The sequence below is a fragment of the Hipposideros armiger genome, unplaced genomic scaffold, assembly GCF_001890085.2.
Source record: "Hipposideros armiger isolate ML-2016 unplaced genomic scaffold, ASM189008v1 scaffold_33, whole genome shotgun sequence".
Classification (NCBI taxonomy): Eukaryota; Metazoa; Chordata; class Mammalia; order Chiroptera; family Hipposideridae; genus Hipposideros; species Hipposideros armiger.
The window spans coordinates 2,126,444-2,148,185 of NW_017731383.1; the positions used below are offsets into that span (position 1 = coordinate 2,126,444).

General features: G+C 39.9%; 1 protein-coding gene across 1 annotated transcript in view; it reads left to right on the forward strand.

Moving 5' to 3' along the window:
* The first annotated feature begins 30 nt into the window (after positions 1-30).
* Positions 31-21,742, forward strand: part of SDK1 (sidekick cell adhesion molecule 1) — a 688,889-nt gene continuing 667,177 nt past the window's right edge. Inside the window, exon 1 of the mRNA XM_019637402.1 lies at positions 31-90. The gene's annotated coding sequence lies outside the window, so the exon portion shown is untranslated. The remainder of the gene's footprint in view (positions 91-21,742) is intronic.

Below are 21,742 nucleotides of genomic sequence, written 5' to 3' on the forward strand. Positions count from 1 at the left end.
GGCCGGCGACAAAGTTGAGCGCGGGCCGGCGGCGCGGATGGTGGGCGCTCCTGGCGCTGCAGCTGCACTTGCTCCCGGCGCTGGCGCAAGGTAGGCGGGGGTCGCGGGCGGGGGCGCGCCGTCGGCTCCGTGTGGACGCCCGGCCCCGCGAGCCCTCACCTGAGCTGGGGGCCGCGGCCGCCGGCGCCTCCCGGGCGAGACGCGCCAACGGTGGGCGGTGTCGACGCTGGGCTCGCGGGGACCCGGTGCCGGTCACCTGGAGCCGCCCGGCCGCGCGCGGGGGCCCGGCAGCTGACGGCAAAACTTTCGGGGCCCGCAGCCTCCCCGCTGTGTTTAGACGCCGGCGGCGGGCGTCTGAGCCGGGGAAGCCCCCCTGGGGGTGCCCAGCGAGCCCTGGAAAAGGCGGGGGGGGCCCCTCGTGGCCGAGCCGTGCCCCCGAAATCTGGGCTCCTGAGAAACCCCGTGCTGGTGAGCATCCTCTCGCCCCGAAGTTTGCGGGTCTGAAAGGAAGACGGACGCGGGCGCCCGGCGAGGGGGAGAAACCGGCGCGCGGGCGGGCCCCTCGGGCGAGGCGGGCGCGGGACGGGCTGTGCGGCTCGCCGCCCCCCGGAGCGCTCCGCTCCGCGCCGCTGTGTTCAGCCTCCCGAGAAGGGGGCGTCCGCGCGGCGGCGCGCGGTGATGGAGAGGCAGCGACACCGGGGAGGGCTGGACCCAGCGCCGTCAGCCGGGAGTTGGGCGGCCGACTCCCAGCTCTTCGGTTAGCGAGGACCTGTGTTACCTGAGCGGTGGTGCCCCCAAGGTTTTCAGAAATGCCTGCGTTCGTGTTTTGCGACAACGTGAAAACAGTGCTGTGTTTCTGGCTAATTGAACTCCTCCATTACTTGGAAAATCTTTCGTTTCACTTATGTGTGCTGCTTTCGGCTTAATGACGCACCTCGGTAGAAAAGCCTTTATTAAGTCATTTTGTAAAGTGGGGTCTGTAGATTGCTGGAAAAGCCAGGTTCAAACAAAGACATCTAAATCACTTAGGAATGACCTTTAAAAATAGAAACGGTGTTCATTGGTAAGTTTTCCTTTCTTTAAAAACAGTGACTTGCACTTTGCAGTAAGCCTTGTACATTAATACCTTTGAAAATTGGTGCACAAGTTCAAATGGTGAGAACAAATCTGGTTTTGTTTTGAAGTGTATTACACGGATTTCAAGTTTTTATCAGTTGCACTTTGAAGGCTGTAGAACATGTTGCATTTTTACAACATAATGATAATGAAAATATATTAATTAAAAAAAAAGTACTAAAGCAAGTTAAACTTTGCTAGGGAGAAATATTCCTTGCCACCGGTAAAAAACATTGGTACCTGTTTTACATTTACATGGTTTATAAAGTGTACAGATCTTTTAGTGTAAAATTTCAAATAGGTTGTCAGAACTTTGAAATTCATTGACAGGTTTCTGTTCTCTGTGCTCTGTGAAATGTGTAATATATCCATCATTTTTTATATCATATTGAAAATTCATATTACAGGAGAGATGTCACTATTTGACAAAAGCTCATGTATCTTGAAAATGAAAATTCTGGTGCTGCTGTAGAGATTTCTGATGGGATGATGAGTTAGTCCTATGCAAGGGAATGTATTCTCTTGAATCTTATCAGATAAAATGTAACATTCTAAATGGAACACTTACCACTGAGTTGTAACTAGTGAAGCAATTGTTAATTTCTGTTTAAGTTTTTTTTTTTAATGGTGTTTCATGTGGTTGGGCTTGGTCATGATATCTTGGAAGAAAATAAGTGCGATATTGACCAGTAAAAGTTACATATAGTTACAGAGACTGAGTTACATATAGTTACATACTCTAAGTTAGGGGCAAAGTACTTAACTGACTTTTATGTGAAACACCCAGTTCAGATCTTCCAAATGTAACTTTAATAGTCGAGGGGTTTCTTCTTTCTACACAATAATGAGAATTTCTGAGTTATATACTCAGCTTATTGGTGTGTGTATGTGTGTGTGTGTGTGTGTGTGTGTCTGTCTGTCTCTGTATGTCTGTCTGTAACTTTTCTAGATTCCTAAAGATCCAAGTCTTTAATTCTGAAAGGCAGGTGGCAATACATGCTTTCTTTATGATGTTCACCAAGGAGCCAGACCTGAGTGTTTTAGAAGGATGCCTTCTGAGGCGAAGGATGGCAGGATCATAAGTATCACATGTGTGGAGTCGGTGGTGCCTTAGCTTTACTGCTGGACCTTTGACAGGCTTATTGATTCTGGTAATGTTCAGTACAGACTCAGGTTAAGTTTGCATTCATCAGGCCAAGAGAGGCAGGAACGCTCTCAATTACTGCTTTGGGGTTGTTCATAGTTCTCAGTTTCCCCTTCGGAGTTATTTCCAGTCCTCAGACCTGTGATTCTCCAACTTTGGTGTATATCAGAATCACTTGGGGAGTTTGGGAAACCTGTAGCGGGCCAGCTTCTTTTGTTCTTCAGTGAGCCACACTTGTTTTTCAGGTGATTCTGGTACACACCAGAGTTTGAGAACCATGAACTTACATTGCCTTATATTTTCCCTCATTCCCAAACTTGCTGATCTCCTGGAACCTTTCCAGCCCCGTGTTTCTTGAACTTGGTTACTCATTGGAATCACTGGGGAGCTTTAACAATACTGAGGCCTGGAACTCATTTCCAGAATTTGTTTTAATTGACTCGAAGTTTGACCTGGGCATCAGGAGATTTAAAAACTCCCCAGGTGGTTCCAATGTTCAGTCAAGTTTGAGAACCATTGTTCTAACCCTTTTAAATGAGATCACATGACTCGATTTCTGTTTTAACCTTGTCACTGGCCTTGTGGTTCTATGGCACCCCCACCCCAATTTCAATGACCTTTATGGATTTTGAAACTATTTTCACTTAAACCTGTTCCATGCTCGTGATTTCAAACTTTTACATTTCTCCCAGACTCAATCAGCTTTTTAGTCACTCATTCTGTTCATTCCTCCTGACACTGTTGAGCTCCTGCTAGTCTGGAGTGTTGTCAGAATCACCACTCAAATTGAAAACTACAGCCATCTGGGCTCCACCTCCAACCTGGAGGGTCTCTGAAGTGTGACTGTGTGCATTTAAAGAAGCTCCACAGGTGTTAGAGTTTTATCCTTGCATCGGCCAGTCCCACCCAATTCCCTGTCATCCTTAGACTGACTTCCTGTGGCCTGGACTCCTTCCTACTTGAACCCCTGCCTGGACAGTTTTTCTTTCCCAGCCTTAGGTATGGTCTACGAATTAGGCTTCTCTGCCACTGGTTTGCTAGAGAAAGCACAAAACTGTGTTAATCAGGTTCACTACAATTCAAGCTTGCTTTTGGGACTTAATGGCTTTCCATTACCCCAGAAGTGCTTTGTCTACCCAACCCCTTCCTCTTACCATTGGACCTCCTTCCCTTCATAGCTTTGTAATTTGAGTTTTGATTGGAACTTGAGTTCCAGACTGCCTGCTTCACTAGAGTCTTTATAGACAATGCTGCAGTTAGTAAGTGCTCAGGTACTCACTGATTACACTTTTAGACCACTGCATGTTTAACAGATGGCAACTGGCCACTTGGTTGGTAACTGTCTTGCAAATCTAATAATAAGCAATTATCACTCTATGCAGTCTTATGTAGAGCCACCTGCAGCTAACCTTTATTGAGCCCTTAGTATGTGCCGAGCACAAGAGCTTTACAGGTGGGCCCATTTATTCTTCATAGCAACCCTTGAGAGGTAGGTAGCATTTTGTACTCATTTCACCTGTGGGGAAACAGAGGCACTGAAACATTAGCTAATTTGCCTAAGGTCCCAATACTGGTAGTGATGGAGCCACAATGGAAAGCAGCCGGCCTGATCCAGTCTGTATATCCCGTAGTCTCTGCCTTCATGTGGGGACAGGGAGCAGTCTGACCAACAGCAAAGGGAAGATGGCAGTTGATGTTTTCTAAATGCTGTATTGAGTTACTTGACCTCAAGTTTCAGGTTAGTCCATTTATTGTTATTGTAAAAAAAAAAATTAACGTTAGATAATTTGGAAAATAGACTAGAGGAATATGCATAAACCCCTCCATATACCCATCCCTACCCCATAATAATATGACTGGTGCCATTTGGATGTTTTTCTTTCCAAAGAAGTTTTCCCCCATAATGTAACTGTCAAATTCTAACTGAGAATGGGTTGTGGCAGTTTGGTGGCAGCTTTGAACATCCTAGAACTGACCACTATGAGTGTACCAACTGTTTCTTTGAGGAACACTTGGAAAATTTTATCTGTACTCAAATACAGGCACTCAGATCCTTTAAATGAGAATAAAGAATTGGGGTTTGGCAGGTGCAGACCTTTTATTTGTTAGTTTGCTTTAGTATGCATTTTGTCTAGCCACAGCTGAGTTTAGTTGCATAGTGGGATTATAGATTATACCTAGCCAGGAAGTTTCCTATGCCCCAAATAATGGAGGAAAACAAAGTCACTCTAATGAGCAAGCGGGTAATTACATGGAATCAAAGAAGACCTTGTAGTTAAATTCTACCTGCAAGTTGCCTTTATGTTGTTTCCATCCTTGCGTTTTTGTTATAAGACATGGATTTGGGGCCTTCCTCAAGGTGTCTCTGAGATCAGAGACCAGTAATGTCAGCTGACAAAATCTAGAGACTGGAATAGACACAGAGCGAAAACACAGAAACTGAGTTTTGACTAGGTCGTGGCTTAAATTGAAGAAAAGCAGTAGTTGTAAAAGTAGACCCTTTTACATCCAAATTCATGCAAGTTGAGCAAAGCTGAGGGTGAAGACAGAAAATCAGGTTGAAAGGCATAATATAAAGAGGAGTTAAAGTAGATTTATCTTAAAAAAAAGTAAAAGTGTTGATTTAAGTTTTATTATCTGGTTAAATGCTGGTAAGAACTGATACATTTCTAACGAATGTAACGGAGTATTTTAATGTATACAGTCTCTTTTCTAATTAATTTGACTTGTATACTTCTATAAGAATTTTTCTTAAATTTACCCTTAAATTTGTAAATCTCTTTTAAGACAAAAGATTATAAGCATTTGTACCTTTGATCCCAAGAGAGAGTATATTTTGTCACCTAGGACAGTGAATATGGCACTTCCTGTCACCCTTTTGTCGTAGCACATAGAGATTAGTCTTAAGCTTTTCAATAAATCCTTGAAATGCAGAAGTCTGTCATAGTTTGATGGATACCTACCTGTCAGTTACTGAGCCTATACCTGAGACCTGTTCTAGAGAAATATTAGTCTTATCGTTTCATTATGTTAACACTTTCTTACTATACCCAAATATGAAAATTAGCAATGATGTTATGGGTGCACTGCTTTAGGAAACCCTTGTTATTTAGACATTTGCCATTCCAGTATTTAGATGTTCTGACCTCCTGACAGGCAGCTCTAGGGCCGGAGACTCATTGCCTTAGCCTGGCCCCAGTCCCCCGATCCTGGGGTCTCCTGTGGGTCTTGTGGGAATGAGAATTTTTTTTAAAGCTTTTCTAGAAACGCATATGTGGTGGATGGAAAAGGTGTTGGGCTAGGTGTCAGTAGACCTGGTTTTTGTTACACTCTGTAACGAACTTGTAATATAAGCATACCTTTTAGCCTCTTTAAGTGTATTTTCTCACCTGTAAAAATTGGGGGTTAGACTAGATCTTCAAAATTGTTCTTTGATTCTCTGATCTTCTGTATGTTGTCATATCCTTTCTGCCCTTCACCTTCTCTCTCTCTCTCTCTCGCTCTCGCTCTCGCTCTCGCTCTCGCTCTTGCTCTCACGCGCATCTTCTTTCTGGGGATTCTATAACTCCATATCTCTTAGCCTCTTAGAATGTAATTCTCTTTTACTTTTTCCAGGGTAGTTACAATGTCGAAGACAACTAAGATACAATATAATGTTTCTCCTTAGGTGCTGTCATCTAACACATGATGTATTAACTCTAGCCTGAAAAGGGTTCATGCTCAAAATTTTAGGTTCTGTAAAATGAATTAGAGCCATAATTTATCAGTGTAAAGCCTGAAGTTTGGAGAAATAAATTTCCTTAAAATGTGAGATGCTTATTTATTTAAATGGCTGGAAGAAAAAAGTGCAAGGCTAATTGAAATCTGCTGGAGGTAGTAATGCAGTGAGAGAAATTTAAGAAGATATGAAATAGTGATGGATATGAGAATGTTTATATTTACTAGACAGTGACCATCAGTAATTAAAGAGATTAGTAGATGGTGTCTGTTGATGTTTGCATTTAACCTAATGTTATATTGGTTAATTATCTTCATCAGGGACTTTGAGTAAATCAAAAGGCCCTCAAAATTAACACAAGAATTATTTTTTCACTTAAACAGGCTTAGCTGGCACTCTGTTGTTATACAGACAATGTCTAGTGAAGATAATAGCTATCAATTAAATAATCCAATTTCTCGACAACAGATTTGTCAGTTAACTAAATTTATTAATTTACTGATCTTTGGAGATTAGCTTGCTGAACATGGGCTAAGACAATAGTTTCTGCAGCGTTTTTGGCTTTGGGATATGTGTGTGTTTTAAACTGACGAGGCCAGCCTATGGAGATGTGGGCTTTAGAGAACGGGCCAGACTTCTGGGCCCGTATTATTGCATAGGTGACATTGGCCCCTGGTGCAATGTTTTGTTCCCTTTTCTCCCTTTCAGAAGCCTCCTCTGTATTCTAGACACGATTCCTTATCATGAGAGGTTAGGAAGCTCTCAAATATGTAAACTTGATTTTAGAAAGATGAAACATCTTTCCAAAAAAAAAAATTATAGGGAGGTAATCCAAGAATGACTATCGTGACTTGGAGAGGAGTATGGCTACTCAAGGAGTGCCAGTAGTTGCCTTTATTAAGAATAAATAGTGGTGGGAAGTTTAGCAACCAATGCAGGCTAGTTTGGAAAAATTTAGATTCGGAGTAAGAGGGATTTTGTAGCTTATATTACATAAGTATAAGGTATATTACAGAGGTGGTAGTGTCTATTTAGTGTGATCCTTCTCTTTAGTGTGATTCTTCTCTTTAGTGTGATCCTTATTTATTTTGAGTGTGCAGTTATGGTTTTCTCATGAATGAGGGCCTATTTTCAAAGTTCAGTTCAGTTCTATCTTGCCTTCTCCCTAGGTGGTAGATGTGATGTGAAAAACAAAAGGATATTATGATTTTGTGGACAGGCCCTTCTATACTATGGATGTTGGTATTGACTTAATACATGAACCACCAGATGGTAACAGAAAAAGTGTTTCTATAGGATATAATTTGTAGTTCCCGCAGCTAAATTTTTTCCCTTTCATGGCACTCTACTTTTCAGTATACTTACTACTATGTAATATGTAAAATTCTTGGCTATGAGCAAGATAAGTTTATAATACCTGACAATGTAAATCAAAACCAGGAAATAGAATAGTGGTAAAGTGTTACTAGAAACTGACATTTTATTTACATGAGCACATGTATAAATTCTCCCCAGAGGGAGTGGGTTTCCAAGGATGCAAGTTACGGTTTATGTTATTGTATAGTCATGCTTTTACTTCTAATTTTTTTATTCAGTATTTAGTTCTAGAGTAAGCGGTGATGATTTGCAGAACATAAAGGAAAACATGGCTTTACCCTGCAGCATCTTATGTAACACCTTTTAAAGGAGGAGGTACATGAGTTTACAAACATTGAACATATTTATATATTATCTGGCCAAAGGTATTTTTACTTTATGTGGAATTTGTTTTATTTTTGCCTTTGTAGGCATGTCCTCTTTTTCTAAGTGTGTCTTCTTGTCTCTTCTAAGTTTTGTTTCCCTTAGCTAAGACTCTTAATTGCAAGCTAGAAACTCTGAACTACTTAAGAAAAAAGGATTTCATTGGGGGTGTCCTGGGGTATCACAGTGTTACAAGAAGAATACCTTGAAACTTGGCAAATGCAGGATTCAGCTCCACCTCAGGAATAAGTAGAGCCATGTTTGACATCTGTCAGGTCCTGTCCTCTTTGTCATCTCTCTCAGTTTTGCTTCTGTCTCTGTGTTGGTGTCATTCTTGACTCGCACTGAAAATTGGCTTTCTCTTTGTGATTTGAAACCCAGCTATCACCAGTCTTTGCATTCCTGTTGCTTCAGACCCTGAAGTAAAGAATGACTTAAAGCTTTGGTCCTGAGTTCATAATTTGTGAATGGTCAGATCTATATTTCAAAAGCATAACCTTGAGGTGGGAAAAAAATACATATTGGTTGCATAATTGAACATGGGTTTGGAGAAATCGGAATGAATCACTGTAGACAAATTCGGCTGTTTCAGCACTTGAGGTGAGACATCTTGGACTAGGGTAGTAGTGTTGAAGATGAGGAGAGTTGGATGGAGTAGAGAGAGTTAGGAGGAAACAAAAATGGGCAGGATTTGGTAATAGGTTGGATATGGAGGGTGAGCGAGAATATGTCAAGATGTGATGATGTCCAGGTTTTTGGCTTGCATGACTGGTTGGTTGGGCAGTCATTTACTGAGGCTGGACCACCTCAATTTGGGCAGTATGATCATGATTTTGGGTTTGAATGTATTAATGCACGGTACCATTGAGTCGTTCAAACAGAGTTGTTTAAGAAGGTGTTGGATATGAGTTTTGCAATCAGAGGAGAGGTCTGGGTTTTGGTATAAATATTTGTAGAGACAGTATAACATATATTATTTAAGAGGATGGGCTTGGCATAAAATAAAACGGACACAGCCACTTTCTAGCTGCACTTCCCTAATCTTCTAATTACCTAATCTTCTTTAAGCATTATTCCTCTTTGTTGAAGCAGGTATAATAATTGTGCCTACTCCATACAACTATTGTGAGGATCAATTGATATGATTGCAGGTAGGGTGTTTAGCATGTGTCCAGTAAGTGTTGTTGTTATTTACACGTTTGTGGACAGGACATGCCTCGTTCATCTTTTCTTTTCCAATAGTACTGGGTATTAATGAGCCACTGTAGAACAGAGTGGGGAGGGTGAATGGTGGATGTGACTAGAGTCTAGTAACGTTAATCTGGCTGTGACTTACTAGATACATTGGAGGAGGAGATTGGAGTGATGGGAGCGAATTGGAGAATCATTGTGATAATATAGGAATAATAAGTGTTTGAACTGGGGTTGACATTGGGGTGGAAAAATTGTCATGATCAGTGTTGCAGAGAGGTGAGGAAGAATGAGGACCAAGAAAAGGTGATTAGATTTGTTGGTTAGGCAGGAAATGTTTATCTTTTTGATAATTTCACTAGAGTTGTAGGAGTATAAAGTAGATTGGAGTTGTTTACAGAATGAATGGGCAGTGAGAAAGTGGAGTCAACAGGCGTGCTCTCATACTGTTGAAATTCTCAAGCAAGAAAAGAGCTATGAAGGCATTTGAAGTGTGCTGTGACAAAATGATCTCAAAATGCCTTGGGGATATTTATTTTTTCCAATTTGAAAACTGTTCTTGAGGCTGAAAAAAAATGTGGGCTGTTGTCATCTGGCAAAATGGTAAGTTATCATCACAGTTCTCTGAAGTGATCTTTTCACAGTTTCATATTTTGTGATGACTGGAGGCTTCTAGCAACATTGCGGCCAGGCCTGGTGTAGAGGACTTCCACCCCCACCCTGCCACCAAGACAAGGACACTGTGGACAAAATATAACAAGGACAAGCAGAAGCGCTCCTGAGCCTGATAGACCAGTGAATCCCAGGTGCCATGGTGAAAAGAGAACTCTCAGCCAGGGTGTGATCGGGGCTAGGGCCTGTGGCAGTTTCAGATCTGGATACAGGCCCCAAGGGTGTGGTCCTGGAGGTCTCATGAAGGAACAGGAGTGACACCCGAGGTCTGCCTAGAGGGGGAAGGTGGAGGTCCTCCTGCATAAACCTTATGGCCCAGTTGTGAAAAGAGGACAAGATAAACCTTGCCCACTAGTCTGAGGAACTGCAAAGAAACTTGCTGTCCTTTTGGGAGTGTGCATAATTAGGACTAAAAAAGAAACATCTAAACCCCAAGGCTGTACCTCACACTGGGGGTGGTTTAAAATTGAACATTTTTTACAGTGCAACTAACCCTCGAGCTGAGGTACTAGCACAAAGTCTGGTCAGATCTCTGAAATCCAGTGCAGCAATCAGGGGTCTGAAACTGTCCGGCATAGCACATGAAAAACCTAGGACTCTAGTAGAAAAAGAACAATTCATGGTGAAAATGAACCTACAATAAAAAGTTGCCAGCCACACAAGGAATGAACCAGTATGAAGGAGAGTTGACAGATGTAAATAGGAGACTTAGCTCTCCAGGAGATGTTCCTGGGACGCAGGACAGAGATTACTTGTTTAAAATTTTTAGAGATAAAAGGGGTAAGACTGTAATGAGAGAACAAACATCACAGATTAGAAAAACAACACACAGATTTGGAAAAGACCCAAACAGACTTTCTAGAAATGAAAATTATGGTCAGTAAACAAGTCACCTCAATGGACTGGTTAAACAGCTATAGATATAATTGAAAACTATCGCTTTTTAAGATGTGAGGAAATTGCTTGGAATTTCACTGGGGCATACGGAGGTGGAAGTATGAGTGGTTAAGACTTATGAACTTTAGTATGAGGAAGTCCAATGTTACCTTCTGTGAGCTTCCAGAAAAAGGAAATAGCATGGGAGTGGCACTATCTGAAGGTATAATGGCTGAGAACTTTCTGTAATAAGTGCAAGGCCTGAGTTCGTAGGTCCAAGAAGCACAGTGAACCCCAGGCAGTATAAACAAAAATAAATTAATATCTAGACACATTGTAGGTGAAACACTAGGAAGAAAAAAAAAAGACGCAACCCAAGGACACAAATGTCTAGACTAGCAAGCATTTTGTTCATAGCAGAAGATGATTGAATAATATCTTCAAAGTGCTGAGGGCGAGAAACAACCACCAACCTGGAATTCTGTATTCATATATAGTAATATTCAAGAGGGAGAGTGAAATAAAGGCTTTGCAGATACAGACATTGTTGATCAATCGTAGACTTGCTGAAGGAACTACTAAAAGATGTACTTCAGGAAGAAAGAAGTTGAAACCAGAAGGAAGGAGTGAGATGCAGATAGCACAGTGCTAAGTGATAGGAAGCAATGTGTCCCTCAGATTTCCTCTCTGTGTAAATGCCTTGTGGTTTGAGTAAAGTCAGCATTAGCAGTTTCCACTAATATTGTAGAGTGGGCAGGCAGCAGAGTTCATTCATGCATTCAGTGCTCACTAAGGGCTTTCAGTGAGCAAGGCCCTGTATAAGGCAATAAAGGTACAATGAGAAATAAAACACAGTTCCTCCCTTCATGGAGCTCATTGTTTATTGGGACAGAGACACATGGACAATTGCGATGCAATGTAATTAATCCTGAAGGGCCCTTTAATCCATATAAAGGGTTCAGAATCTGAGATGAGCTTAAACAGGATCTTAGCAGGGATCCAGGTAGGCTGGGCATGTTAGAGTCTGGGGCTTCAGGTTGGCACTTGGGAACACGAAGATGAAGGAATTGGTAGAAAGAAACTGAGCAACAGGAATGGGGAATTCAGTGTTTAGATAATAACAGGACTTTTGCCAAACAGATAGTGGGACCAAACATCACCTTTGTGTTTAGCCAACACATTCCAAAATGATCTCCTTTAACATTCCAGTTCTTAGCTGTGGATAAATGGGACTTGGATCTTAAGACCCAGAGAACTCCTTTAAATGTACAAGTATAAACTTTTAAACAACATTTGAAGGAAGGTGTACATATAGAGGAACGTGGTTAAGATACGAAGGAGCACAGTGAATGAGAAAGAATGGCAGATGAGAATGTAGACATTTGCAGTTTTGTGGCAGCTTGATATGATTAGCTGGTTTTTAACCCACAACTCCTGGACTTGGAAAGTTACTTAAATCTAATATCAAAGAGTGTTATAATTGAAAAGACAGAGGTCGCCTGCATCTCTAACTTTGCTGTTCTTTATCAAAAGCATGAAACATAGGTTGTGGTATGCTTCTGTGTCAGTGGATACTTTGTAGCAATTTAAAACAGCCTTTTATTAGCTGCAAATGTAGCTTAAGAGGTTTTTGTTGTTGTTTTTTTGTTGTTTAAACACACAATGTCTTTGCTTCAAAAGTTGCTCTTTCTTGGGTAAATAAACTGAATTTCATCACAGATATTATTGGCAACCAACGCACTAAAAACTAATAGCCAAACCTCATTTTCCCTGTGACTTCTCTGAAGTAAGCTAGCGAGGAAACACTGGGATTCCAACCTGCTCTGAACCCCATTCCCCCACTTTAGGGAACAAGTTGGGTCAGTTGGAGTCCTCTGTCCCTATCTGTGTATTAGTCAAAAGCAGGTGACCTTGACCAAAATGGTGAAGATAAACATTTCCTGCCTAACCAACAAATCTAATCACCTTTTCTTGGTCCTCATTCTTCCTCACCTCTCTGCAACACTGATCATGACAATTTTTCTGCCATCTTTTCTAGTGGCTGATATAGCACGTGGGCAAACTGTGCTATGTTGGCATTAGAACAGATGTAGAAGTGGATCTAACTGACAAGGAAGGGTGTTCAGAACACAGTAGGGGAAAAAATGAGTTTATGGCATGCTACAGTGTAATAGCTTATCTATATGGAGTGCTTATGTGTTGGGCATTTTGCTAAAGGCCTTTCTATGCAATACCTTCTATCTTCATTACAGCCCTATTTTATGGACGAGGAAATTGAGGTACAGAGAGGTGAGGGTCACCCACTTAATAAGTGGTGGAACTAGGCTTTGCTTTGAATGCAATGCCGGCCAACGCCAGAGCCCTTGCTCTTATTCCTGGCACTGTGCTGCCCTCTGTATATGACCTGAGCATGTGTGGTGGGAAGTTTGTCTGACATATGGTCATTCATACATATGTAACTAGAAAAGGGTCTGGAAGACTACACAGCGAGATAGTGATAGCAGCTGTCTCTTAGAAATATGGATATTGTATTTTACATTTCTCTATTTTGTGATTTTCTGTAATGGGCTTAGATTGCTTTTGAAATAAGAAATAATAGAAATTCCAGAAAAGTATAATAGATTTACAAAGTAATGGGGATGTGATATTAAGTCTGAAATGGATAAAGAAATTACTCAGTTTTATAATATATGCAGAGAGTGTGGTGGACGGAAAAGACCAGCCTGCTGAAAGTGCTTCAGTCTGTGTTGTGGGAAATTTTTCATTTTTCCTGAATGTTCTAAGTTTCAAACAATAAGCACTTACAACTTTTTAAAAATTATGAGAGCAATTATTATTTACCATAATGTGGTCTTAGTGGATTTTAGGAGGAATATGGTATTAAAGTAGTTTAATGGTTCAGGCTGAGATTGCATTAATGGGGATCTGAGAGTTGGTGTTGTTTTTTTGTTTGAGGGAACTTAAATTATTGTTTTGGGTCTTATTTTGTTCATCTATTTGAAAAAGGTATTTTAAATTATGGACTCATTGTAAGAACAAAAATTCCTTTGAAAGGTGGATTGATAAACACATTTGTACCATTGATTTTTGGTTAGTGCTGTTTTTAATCTTTGTTTTATGACTCTGGTGTCCAATTCTCCCAATAACTCTGATACTGAATCAATTCAACAAATTCAAGTTTTTTATGATATTATGTACAAAAGATTTGAAACATGCAGTTGGAAATGAAAATTAGATGTGGCTTTAAATTTAAATGTTTTGCATAAGTTATGAATTTATCAATAAATTTGTTTAATATAATACAAATGTAAACTAGAGTGTTATACATATGAATGCTTCATTGTAGTAGGTTAAAGTTGGGGTGACACCTGGCTTACAAAAATGTACCATTTTCTGACAATGGCTTTGGGACACAGCAGGGGCTGCCACTGGCCATTTCTCTGCCATGTCATCTTTTGACTTGTTTTCATGGAGCTCTAGAACCCCTGCAGCCTCAGAGCTGCTCTGGTTCTAGCCCATCCTGAAGCGTGGACGTCCAGCTTTTCTTCAAGCCTGTTTGCTTTCTGGTATATCCCTATTTTTGCTTAAGCTAGCTGGATTTGTTTTTCTTTGAGCAAATGATATTTAAATTTTCTAAAATGGGGGTGGGGGCTTAATAAGCATTACCAATAAGTTTGAATCACATTCTAAGTTTAAAATTATAGAAGTTCTAAAAGTAAATATTTTAAGGCAAGCAAAGGAACATTTATTGATTCTGAATGGGCATATTATTCATTGAATTACAACAAATTAAATGGGTGTGTGTGTGTGTGTGTGTGTGTGTGTGTGTGTGTGTGTGTGTTTTAGCAGCTCAACAGCAGCTCAGTTCGGGCCAGGAATTGAACCAGCAACCCTGCACTCTTGAGCGAGCTATTAACCAACTGAGCCACTCTGCTGGCCTGGTCTGTGTGTGTTTTGATTTCGTTTTCATCTTTCTACTTTCCAGACTAAATGGGGAGTGAGAATTCCTTCTCATCTTGCTTTAGGTGGCCCTGTGCCTTCCTCCTCCTTTCCCATTCCTACAGCTGGGCTTTGTTCTGTAGCTGTGTTCCCCTGGGCCCACCTGCAGTGGGCTTGCCTTTGCCCATTCCTCTCTTGTTGCACTATTTTTGAGTGACTCCCTACCTCACTAAGATTTCCTACCTGCAGTCTCCCACTTTCACAGGAACTGGTTTTTGCTTTGTGTGTGAGACAGCACCTTTGGTCTGTGTTTAGGGTGTGAGCAGCGTTAATAGATACCCTTTACAGGTGAAAACATCTAAAGAGAATGCTTGATTGAAATCGGTGTGCCTTTGTTGTTCTTAAGCCTCCTCATTTAGCTTTGGTAAGTGAGGAGGTTTAAGGCATCCTTTTATAACAGGAGTTTAGTTTTTACAGTTTTGTTGATTATGCAGTGTTTATGCCTCATGACAAATTACATGAATTGGGTTAGAGTCGTACCATCCCAAAGTATATGTAGTGAAAAGGCTCTGCTTTTCTGATCCTCAGTCCCCTTGTTCATCTGCTTGAGGTCATAACTGTTCCCAGTTTCTTAAGTATTCTTTCAGTGATATTTTATATATAATGCAACCATATATATCTTTCCCCCCAACCCTTTGGCTTTATAGAAATGGTAGCATACTATTACCTTGGAGATTGGCCTCAGTGCACTTGTCTTTTTTCACTTAGCTATGTATCATAGGGATCATTTCATATTAGCACATGTAGATATATCTCATTTTAAAATACATACTTTGAAAATGTGCTTTTAAGCCATCGGCTATAGGCATTCTAACATGATAGTGTCATGAGTCATAGGCCTGGGTTCAAATTCTGGCTCTCATTTATGAGCTATATGACCTTGGGCAAATTATATAACCTGTGTTTCAGTTGCTCATTTATAAAACAAAAAGTGAATATGTCTTCACAAGGTTTTTGTAAGGATTAGAAGTGATAATGTATATAAAGCATTTAGCACAATGTCTTGCTTAATAAATCATAGCTATAATTGTGCTCATTAATTTATCAGATCAAATGAACCCCTAATGTGTTTCTCCTTTCTCAACTCAAATAAAATACACAGAAGGCATTACCTGTTGCTTGACCTTTTAACTTACCTTGGTTGTCCTTTCCTCCTAATCCATTATTTATATTCTCTCCCTCTTCCTCCCCACCCTCTCCCCAACAAATAATGTTACGAATTTCTTTTACTTCTTGAGGTTTCTTGGCTTGCAGCTGACTTGACTGACCTGTCATTTCATCCCTGCCATTGCATTAGGTGCCATCAATTGTGGTTCAGTATAAAACCTCAACAGAGACGGAATATTCCTGGTGATGATACACCAGAGTGAATTTAATGTTGGCAATCACATTTATTCAAGTCACTGGAGAAGATGATTCTTTTTGTGATTGGGATTTCGCTGGGGATAGAACTGAGATTTGGATACAGATGGCACCTGGCAGAGTAATAATGTGGGCTGAGACGCCCAGAAGCACTTGTACAGAGTGGGCCTGTCTGGGGGCAGCCCAGGGAGGCCTGTCTGGGGGCCACTGTGAGGGGAGCACAATAACCCATTGTTCATTAAAACCTGTCTTGAGGCCTGATGGGGAATAGTATGCAGGGTGTGGTGTGTAAAAAACTAGGCAAATACGGTGTCTATAAACTAGACCAGCTGCCTTCCTGAGCTAATTTAATGTTTTCCTTCCGGGTGCAAGCTGTCTAGCTGTGGAAGCCCCCACCCCTTCTCATAGGGAAGGCCTGGGTCTCCCTTGACAGGGGTCTGCCAAGCTGTCATGCTTGGAGGAGTCAGGGTTGGTGTACCCAGAACTATTTGTGTAGGGCCTTTTAAGGGAGTTGAGTGCCTGTAAGAGCATATGGGGCCTAGCTGGCGAGCTGGAGTATTATTTTGCATCACTGTCATTCCATCTATACCCACCTGCTGGTGTGGCCTAAGGAAGCTGACTCACTTTTATCCCCTCACAAGAGTGTTTTCTGGCCTTGGCCTGGTAGGTTTTCAGTACTTAGATGATATGTATATGTACTGTTTGATCATCTTAATGTTTTTGTCCCTCATTTTGAGTTTCACTGTATGCCCTGGTGATGAGGAAGGATCTGTTATCCAATCCCAGGGTATCGTGATGGCCTGCATGTCCCTGGCCTGTTGATTGCCAACTCAAATAGCCTTTCTGCATTAGAACTGTCATCACTGAAGGAAATACACAGAAATGTAGCACTTGAAATACTTTTGAACGTTCTGTTCAAGGATTTCAGTTTTGTTGTTACTATTTCTTTATATTAAAAATCTGATTTCCTCTTCCATTTGCCTAAATCTAACCCATTCTTAACAATCCTTTTACTTTCATTTACTTTTCTGAAAATATGAACATTTAAAGAGATGATGGCTCTACTAGGTATCAAGGCTTTCTGAGAAAGAGAGAAAATGAATTTCAATTTGCTTAATAGAATTGCCCAGAAGTAGTGGGGGTGAGGGTGGGGGGAGAGTATGGTGTGTCAGAATCATAATTCTTCTGCCCTTTGGAAACAGTTTTTCCAGGTTCATTTCCCCTTCCAATGTGTGGGTTTAAGAAGCTCCAGATGATTCTGCTTCACACACATTCCTCCTTCCCCCTCCCCACCCCTGCATATAGGCACTGAAAGGGTTAGATGTTCTAGAGACCTGATTCTAATTTCCAGACATCTTTGTCCTTCTTTGCAGTTATAGCTTTCTTCTGTGTTTTTTTTCCCCTTTCCCTTGTTCTTATTTTATATATACCTTGAACTCTGTGGAAAAAGCTACAGTAAAAAGGAAAGCATATTTTATGTTATATAAAATAACTCATGTTCCTGTAAATTGCTACTTAGCATTCAGAATTCTGTATTTCAGTGTCAGAGTTCCTTGTTAAAAAACTGGCCTTGTTGAATATTGATTTTTCTCTTCTTTGGTGTATGAAAACCCTAAAGATAGAGGAAACATTTTGACTAATTTTTGTTCTTTACAAATAAGTAATCAGAAATCAAAACAAATCTGTGATGCCAGTTCCTGGTGTTTGCAGATTTTAGTCAAATATCTTATATGTTTTAAGCAATTGCTGGGTTTAAATAATATTAATTACAACCATCCCAGAATAAGTCCTACTTCTGAGGTACTGAATTTGTTTATTTATCTTTGTTAAAAAAGGAAATAAGATCTTTCATATATATATTTTTGCTGCTTATAGAATAAGACAAAACTTTATAGTGTTAAACTGGAGCAAAAAATATTTAAAATAGTGATTTTGATATCAGGAATTAGAGAAATTAGTACTTTAGTATTGTCAGGAAAAGTGTGGCTCAAAAATATCAGCTAAAGCTGAGCAGTCTTACTTTAAACCTTGTACTTGATAGAAATTGAATGTAGCCTGTACATTCTGACAGAGGGCATCACAAAGTTCTTGAGGGTTCTGTATTTTTCTTCTGAAATTTAACTTTTGCTAACATAACATAGGATTTCAGGATATCTTACTGTCCTAAAATTTTAAGATATTTCAGGGCATATGAACTGAAGGCTCTCGAAATGAAAACTAAATGTACTTATTGTACAAGAAAAGAAAATCTCTTTTTTAGTAACTCAAAAATCTTTAAAAAAACCCCAAAAGCACAAAGATACTATGGAATTTTTTACAGATTGCTTAGAAGCCTCAAAATCAAAGTAACAATGAATTAGGAAATCATCTTTGATTTTCCTGGGTCATTTAATTTGACTTGATTTCTTCAGAGCACATAAGCGTTCTTAGAGCACAGTTCTGATGATGGGGTGGCCAGCCTGTGAGCAGAGATCTTTGGCCTGTCCTGGTACCCCCGGCTCTGAAGGTTCAGCTTGGTGAACCAAGTGAGTGGATCAGAACCTGTCATATTGTTGTAAGAAGAATTCAAGGCACTTTCTTGGTTGACTTTTGGAATCCGTATAATCAATTTATGTGAAAGACAAGCCATACTTTTTTTTTTTTAATAGTTAAAGGTATTGTAAAGATCTTAACGGTATCTGAAGAAGTTACTTTCCAAAGAAACGCTCTTCATGTTGTAACAAAAGAAAAGTTATTTTTTAAACCTAATATTTAATAAAATGAATGTGGAGTTATTTTTGACTACTTTATAAACATATTTACAGGATTCAAAGGTCAAACCGTACAGGAAGTACAGAGAGACGTCTTGCTTACACCTTTGCCTTCTAGTCTATTTGCTCCATCACAGGGAACCAATTTTATTAGCTTCATTCTTTTAAAAATATTTTTTAAAATTGAGAAAGTTTATATATCATAAAATTAACCATTTTAAAATGCACAATTCAGTGGCATTTAGTACATTCACTAATGTTGTCCACTCAATGCCTCTTTCTAGTTCTAAAACATTTCATCACTCCCAAGGAAACCCTGCACCTATTAAGCAGTCATTCCCCTCACCCCGCCGCTGGCCCCTGGAAACCACCAATCTGCATTGTTTGTATGGATTTATGTATTCTGGATATATAAAAGGAATCATCCAATATAAGAACTTTGTGTCTGGCTTATTTCACTTAACATGTTATAAAGCTTCATCCATTGTCACGTGTATCAGTACTTCTTCATTTCTTTTATGTCTAAATAACCTGTTGTTTGTACGTACTGTAGCTTGTTTATCCATTCTTCCATTGATGGACATTTGCATTGTTTCCACCTTTTAGCTATTGTGACTAGTGCAGCTGTGAAGAAGTGTGTACGTATTTGTTGGAGTACTTGTTTTCATTTCTTTTGGGTGTATGTCTAGGAGTGGAATTTCGGGATCATATGGTAATTGTGTTTCACTTTTGAGTAATTGCTGTTTTCCACAGTGGCTGAACCATTTTTCATTTCTACCAGCAATGTATGAGAATTCCGTTTTTCCACATCCTTGCCAACACTTGTTATTCTTTTTAAAAAAGTTATCGTCATCCTAGTAGGTGTGAAGTAGTATCTCATTGTGGTTTTGATTTGTATTTTTTTAAATGATGTTGAGCATCTTTTCCTATGATCATTGGGCATTTGTATATCATCTTTGGAGAAATGTCTTTTCAAGTCCTTTGTCCATCTTTAAATTGCATTGTCTTTATGTTGTTGAATTGTGAGAATTCTTTATATATCCTGGACGCTAAATCCCTATCAGATAAGTTCTTCCCGTGTCCTTTTTGCAAATACAAGTGAATATACACACTTTCTGATTTCCCCCAGTCATATATAAAAGGTAGCATATTACACACAGATACTTCTGTAACTTGATTTTTTCAACCTTACAATATAATCTGGAAATCTCTCCATATTAGTACCCAGGGGTCCTCTCCTTCCCTCAGTCTCCTCTCTCTTTGCGTAGTACGTCATTGTGTGGGTATGCCAAAGTTTATTTAGCCTGTCCCCAGGTTACTTGGGTTATTTCCAGACTTTTTCCCGTCTGGATAGTTCGTATTGAATAATATTGTATGTGGGTAGTTTCACACTTGTGCTAGTATATCGTGCGATAGATCTCTGGAAGTGGGATTGCTGCAGCGAAGGCCCATATCTTAAATATGGTATCTTTGAAAGCAGAAACTCACTTATTCTTACCTGAGTGTTTTCTCTAGTGCTCACATTACATTTTATCCTTTCTTTATTCTTGTGAGAACTGCCCTATAGTGGCAGAGTTATGGCTCACCCTGAACACTGGCTACCCCTGTTATGGGTGCCCGTGAGTGTTTTACAGCAGAGCGTTGTAATACTTCACACAAATGGATCCATTATCTTCAACTAAAACTCTAAACATTTAAGTGAATATCCACTTTGGATTTTGATTCTTGGTCATAAAAACATTGAGAAGGATCTGTACCAAACTGAGGAAGAGTGTCCCTCTTCTTTGCCACAACACGCTTACCTACACTCAACTTTTTAATATCTTTTTCCTTTCTTTTATAAAATGAGAGCAGTTCCAAAGATTGACTAACATATATGTAAAAGTCCACCATTGTTATTGGTTATCTTTCCCCTTTATTCTGTTACCTTCTTATCTGTGCCTACATTTCCTTCCCTCTTTGAAGGATCAAATCAGATGTGTTCTCCTTCATGAAATCTTCCCTAATTCACCCAATCTAGAATAGTATTAGGTTGTTGGAAAAGTCATGGCACATTTTTGCAACGAAAAACATAGAAAAAATACATCATGACTTTTCCGACAACCCAATAGTACCCCATCTCCCATAGCGTTTTTTGCAACTTCACTCTAGTACCCAGAAGTTTCGTCTAGTATTGTAGTTAGTTCCCATAAACTCCCCTATTGCATATAGACTCCTTGAGACCATTGTGTGTGTCTTTCTCAGAGCCTTGAATTATTTCATGCTCAGTCAATTATAGCTGACCATTTTGAGTGAATTAATATGTAAGGTTTTATGCTGTTTCCTGCCCTTCTTCCCCCGTAGGTGTAAATGTTCCCCAAGACTTCATCTTTGGCCTTTCCTTCCTTGTAATCGCATCTGCTCTTTCACAGCTACCATTCTTAAACAAATGACTTCATCTGTATCTCCTCATTCCAGCCCCTGATCTGAGTTTTGGGCTCGTTCATTCTACCAGAATCTCAAGCCAAAGTTGTCACTGCGTTATCTAGTGCTGTAGCTGACCTATAGTAAGCATTTGTAATTTTGGAATAAATGCATGAATGAATACACATTTTCATCTTTTCCTGACTTGCTTTTTAAAAAGTAATGTTACTCAGAATTTAGATACTGCCTACCTGAATGCAGGTACTGGGCCCTGTTGTTTCTACATGGAAATATTCCACACACATTCCCTGTTTTTCTACTGCCTCCATCTGAATGCAGACCCTGCCTACTGTTTAGGCTATTATAAAGACTAACAGCTTTTTCAAAGAATACCTTGGGACTACCGTTTTAGTGTTAGAAACCTTATTTGGCTCTCCAAAGCTTATCAAATTGAGCCTAGCGTTAAAAGCTCTCAGCAATTCCCCTTCTGGGTATCTACCCCCAAAATCTGAAAACACTTACCTGTAAAGATATATGTACCCCTATTTTCATTGCAGCATTATTCACAGTGGTCAGGACATGGAAACAATCAAAGTGTCCTCAACAGATGATTGGATAAAGAAGATGTGGTACATATATACAAAATGTAATACTACTCTGCCATAAGAAAAGATGAAATACTGCCATTTGCAACAACATGGATGGATCTTGAGATTATCATGCTAAGCAAAATAAGTCAGACAGAAAAAAATCAAGAACCAAATGATTTCA